Consider the following 5,793-nt stretch of genomic DNA (forward strand, 5'->3'; position numbering starts at 1 on the left):
AAGTGGTCACTTCTAAGACTGCCAACTCTTTTTTAAATTGAAAAATAAAAATTGTATATATTTATCATGTACAATATGCTATTTTGAAATATGAGGGTACTTCAAAAAGTTCACAGAAAATCAACTTGAATGGAATTCAAAGAGTACTAGTCTTTTCATATTGTTGAATGGCTAAATTGAGCTAATTAACACATGCATTACCTCACACATTTATTTTTTTGTGGTGGGAACACTTAAAATCTACTCTCCTAGCAATTCTCGAGAATAGAATACATTGTTATTAACTATAGTCATCATGTTGTACAACAGATTTCTTGACTAAGACTACTGACTCTTGTCCCACCATTTTTTCTTTCTTTTTTTTTTTTTTGTCCTTTTTGAGACCGGCCGCACTGCACTCAGCCAGTGAGCGCTGTGAGTGCACCGGTCATCCCTATATAGGATCCGAACCCCGGCGGTAGCACTGCTGCACTCCCAGCGCCGCAATCTCCCGAGTGCGCCATGGGCTCGGCCCAACCATTTTCAAGTCTCTTCTTTCAGTTCCCCAAAAGGCAGTGCTTTCATACAACAGGCTCAGTCATGCTGTAAGTATTTCCTCACTCAATGTAGACCTATATCATCATGGGAATTAAGTTACCTGTTTTCCAGTGTTGCCAGTAATGCAATGCATCCTCCCCTTTTCAAAAAATATACTATAAAATATAAAATGAGAAAATGGCTATCTATAGGTAGAAGGTAAGACTATGGGAGAGTAAACAAGGAATTAAAGCTTGTTTTGCACTTTGACTTTGGGACTATGTAAATAATTGACATAATTATAGGACAAAATTAATTTTAAAAGAGCAATCTCTAAAAATTGAAAGTGAAATAAACAAATCTAGCTGTGACTCTAATTGGTGGTATAACTTCTCAAGAGGAATGATTACAAATGACTTTAAAATACAGTAATTTCACTGCATATTTCTAGTGGGATATACCCTAAAGAACAAAAAGAACTGCAAAAAACAAAGGACAAACAAAACACAAAAAACTACTTTCAGTAATCAAATCACTTAGTGTTGGTATTATTATTCTGAGTGTTGTTTTTGAAGTGTGGAATAAAGAATAAGGATTTTTGTCCATTTTTGGTTCCATGATCCTATCCAGGATACCATAATGCATTCAATCATCATGTCTCCTTAGGTTCCTTTTTGCTGTGAAAGTTTATTTTTTAATCTTTTAAAAAATACCTATATACTAGCTTTGTAAAGCCATAGTAACCATGAACAACATAGTAGCAATGAATATTCTAGCACCTATAATATAGTCTCAAAGTACCATTTCCCATTAAAATGAAAATCTACATCAGGAAATGTACGAGAGTCTAGAACAGGGTAATGATGTCCTGTTGGCCAAATTCAGTCCACTACTTGGTTTTTGGTTTTGTCCTCAATTTAATTCAAGACATTTTAAGTACTCTGGGTGCTTGCTAAGAGATAAGTCCTATTTGAAGCACTATGCAGCCAATGACCTCACAGTGATAGAAATGCAGAAGAATAAAATAGCACAAATGAGTCTTCTGCTTCTCCTTTTCTCTCAACCTTAATTCCAAATAAACTCCATCTATCTTTTTTCCCCCCAGAACATGCTGTCAAACTTATGAGGCCTTTTCACATAAAAGGTGAAACTCTGGTTTAAGATATCACCAGAAATCTAATAACTGTTTTGAAGCAGAGTAACAGCATTTCTCTCCCATGGGTGTCGCAGAAATTTGATTTCTCTTAAGTGTTGTGAGAGGGTGTGTAAGCATCAAGTTTTTGCTTAAAATTTATATAAATTTTAACTGACACCTAGTCTTCATAAAAATTAAGCCATCTCTATCAACTATCCATTAAATTAGATAACTTTCCTCTTTAAACTGCGTTTCTATTTGGTGAGCCCATTGCCTGTTTTTTAAATAAAGTTTTATTGGAACTCAGCCATGTCCATTTGCTCATGTACTATATATAGCTGCTTCTACACTATAACAGAATTGAGTGGTTGCAATCGAGACTGTACGATGCACAGGCCTGAAGTACTATCTGGCCTTCTGCAGAAAATTCGCCTACTCCTATCCTAGAAGATCTATCAAAAACCAAGAAAGCTATCAGACTACTAGGATCAAGTCAAAAGGACCCATGAGCCAACCTGTGCAGGATCCAACTGGTCACATATGGGACAATGCTAACGTAAGTATAAATAAAGATAACAACTGCAACAGATGACAAAATACATAAAATACATTAATGTTAATAATGACAGTTTAAAAAAGTCACTGAACTCCAAGGGAGGACATTAGCAAAACATTATTTCATTATTGTTCATTTTGAAAACTTATAAGAATGAATCTGTTTTGCCTCCCTTGAACAATCTATATCTCAATATAACCAGTCAGCTGCTGAAGGAAATTTTCACTTCATACAAGTATTCCATATAAGGAGTGAAGACAGAATTAATGAATTAGAATATTACCATTTAGCAACCCCTAATGAAATGACTATAAACACCACAAAAAGAGATAAGCAGACATTGTGTGCCTCTTGATGAAAAGTATACATTACCATCTATGAAGTTATTTAGCAAACAAACAAAAAAAAAAGTAGGAGAAAGAAAGGAAGGAAAAAAAGAAGCCTGCACCTGATCAAGCTCTAGATCTAACTATAGGAAATACAGAGGAACATCTTAATGATACCATGACATCATTTTATTGATGGCAAAATTCAGACCATGAGAAATGCTACCAGGACAAATCACCCAGTTTCTTCAGCAGATACTTTGGAAGGAAAAGGGGTAGGGGTGAAGGGGAGAAAGACAGAAAGAGAGGAAACGAGAAAGTGTGAATTTCTAAAAAGACTTACTAAAAGACTTCTCAACCAATCACAATGTATGAATCTTCTTTGAACCTGGATTCAAAGAAACTTTAATATGTAAAAAAGTCATCTGCCCTTTGGAGAAATCGAAACACTAATTGGATATCTGATAATATTAAAGAATTATTCTTTTTGTACAGAGAGAATAATGGTATTGTGATTACATTTTTTAAAAGACTATCATTCAAATACATACTGAAATATTTATGGATGAAATAATACAACATCTTGTATTTGCTTCAAAATAGTCCTGGGGTGGGTAGAGGTATAGATGAAACAAGACTGGCTGTAAGTCAATCATTACTGAAGCTGGGCAGAGGGGGTACATGGATGTTCATTACCATTTTGTCTATTTTGTACATGTTTGAATTTTTCATAATAAAAATTTAATGAAAATGTTAATCATGGCTCAGTAAATTGATTTTAACACACACACACACAAATAGGTAACAACACCACAACATTACTAATAATTTTCTTAAATTTTCCAACAACTAGCAAATCACCTTGAATAAAACAGAACATCAGAAAATGTTAGTTAGAAAAGTGATGGCACAGCTCTATGAAGGACAATGTAGCAAAAACTATTACAATTTAAAGTCCACATATATGTTGGCCCAGCAACTGGCATTCGCCCTACTGATAAACTCATCAATGAGCCTAATAACACATATACAAGGATATTTATCCCACCCTTGTTTGTACAGAAAAAGAAAGAAAACTATCTGAATGTTCGTTAATAAGGGTCAGTGTTTAACATTTTATAAGTATGGAATACTGCTCAAGTATAACAAGTGAAGAAGCTCCTCATGTACTAACACGAGAGGACTTCAAGAAGTTTATGGAAAGATTCATGTTATCTTTCAATTCTATTATTCCATGAACTTTTTGAAGTCCCCACGTATATGTATGGAATCCCCCTTGAAGTACCCAAGAAACAACACAGGTTACCTGTGAAGTGGGAAAACCAGGTGGCTAGGTACAGGGGTAAGAGGGAGCATGTTCTGTATACTCTTCTGAACCTTTTAAATACAGAGAAGATTATCTCAAACAATAAAATTGAGAAGAAAATACTAAAGTCAAATATGGCTTTCAAATTCCCCTCTTGGGGATGTATTCTGTTCCTTCAAAGACCTTGGAAAAAAACTAAGTATTAAAATTAAAAGATTTGCCGGATGAATATGGATTCCTCAGATCAAAAGGGGAGAAGTGGAGTGAAATAGCCCTTTTGGGTCCTCCAGCCCCCATTTATCCTTTGGAATGGAGTTTGAAGAGAAAGAAAGCAAATGTTCCCATACCCTGAAAAACCAGAAAGCACTTCGGAAGCAAAAGAGAAAATAACAACTTACCTTGGATAAAAATGTGAGTTATCCTACAGTCAATCTTCCCTTGTTCTCTGGGCACCTGGGAAAGGAAAAAGAATCTTGAGAGAGCACGCGTTATTTTGAGTCCAGATTGAAAACAGAAACAAACATCTTCTACTCTCACCCACCTGAGTTAAAGCAGACATTCAGAGAAAAGTCAGAGAGACTAGAGCAATGCCGACCATTCAGAACCAGAGTAGAGGGTGAGAATCCCTACAGGGCTCCCCAGTAGGGTTCCTGAGGAGAGAGATTGGAATCCCACTACTTCGGTCTCTTTCTCCTCTCTTCTCAACCCCCAAACCCGAGGCTCCTTCTGACTCTCAAAATACTTACTCCAAGATCAGGTATGTGGCGTGGAGACAAGATTCTCATCTGGAATCTTTAGACTGGGACTCACCTCTCTATCTTTCCGCATCAGAGGGTTCCGTTTCCAGGGAACTTGGGCCCCCGTATGTACAAGGCGAGGGGACAGAGTCAGCCATAGAGACCCCAAACCACAGGCTCCCAGAAACCCTCAAACCTACAGGGACTTCAGTGTAAGCATTTCTCACCCTAACCTCTGCCCGCCCAGCAGGGCACAATTGAAGAGGAGATAAAGATATGAGAGTCTACGATATAGTTAAATAAGTCACTGGCACAGCTTCACACAACCACTGTCATGGCTGTACACACAACTGCCACTCACTCTCACGTAGACACACACACACGATCATACAGTCGCACAGGCGCAGTTACATCACGGCGCGCGCGCGCGCACACACCGCCCACACTGGCGAGACAGGCCTGAGGCCCCGGACATTCACGGTCCACGTCCGGGGGCTCTGAGACTCCTCACTTTCAGATTCCCCCGCCACCTCTCCGGGTCCAGGCCGCACTCCCTCCGTCGCGGCGCGCGCTCCAACCCCTCCCAGCACAACAGCACTGACGGCGAGATGGAAGTGACGTTACAACCGGAAGCCTCTGGAAACTGTGGTCCAGAGCGCAAAAGGCCCTCGGGGGGTTCGGGCCTGTACTCTGCGTGTCCGCAGCGGACTGCGGCGACTCTCCCCACAGGCGGTCGCCCGGGCTGTGCGATGGGGCGCCCCACCTCGCGTCTGTGGGAAATCTATCTCTGCCGCGGGCACTTCTGGGACTTGTAGTGTGGCCCAGAAGCCCTGAAAGGCGGAGCAGGGATCTCTGCCCCGGCTGGGCCCAGAGGCGGCCATTACCCACGCCCCGCCGTGAGCCTGGGGGCTTCCGCAGGATACCGGTGTGCTGGCCGGCAGGAGAGGAAGACAGAGCGGACTCTGGGGAGGCGGAAGGAGAACAATTCCCCGGCCCGAGCCGCAGGGAGAGTGACCCTTTAATACTGGTGTGAGTGCGTTCGCTTTTATTGTTGGACTCGGGGTGTGGTTGTGCTGATGTGCCTGTGACAGTTTTTACCATTTTTTAAAATAAAAAAAAGTTTACGTGTTTAAAATACAGGGTTTTTCTCCCTTTTTAAAATTATTATATTTATAATTACACAATGTAATCATTTTTTTGTGGCCCTTTACCATTTA

General features: G+C 39.9%; 1 protein-coding gene across 6 annotated transcripts in view; it reads right to left on the minus strand.

The window, feature by feature from the left end:
* Positions 1-5,216, minus strand: part of LOC103608196 (zinc finger protein 571-like) — a 55,228-nt gene extending 50,012 nt beyond the window's left edge. For 2 of the 6 annotated variants that reach the window (XM_008592644.1, XM_008592639.1), the window contains exon 1: positions 4,238-4,780. The gene's annotated coding sequence lies outside the window, so the exon portion shown is untranslated. Of the gene's footprint in view, positions 1-4,237; positions 4,781-5,013 lie in introns of those variants that run through there. The other 4 variants (XM_008592642.1, XM_008592643.1, XM_008592640.1 and 1 more) reach the window with 4 other exon arrangements.
* Between the last annotated feature and the right edge of the window lie 577 nt (positions 5,217-5,793).

This window comes from Galeopterus variegatus, unplaced genomic scaffold, assembly GCF_000696425.1.
Source record: "Galeopterus variegatus unplaced genomic scaffold, G_variegatus-3.0.2 Scaffold8133, whole genome shotgun sequence".
In the NCBI taxonomy this organism is placed as follows: domain Eukaryota; kingdom Metazoa; phylum Chordata; class Mammalia; order Dermoptera; family Cynocephalidae; genus Galeopterus; species Galeopterus variegatus.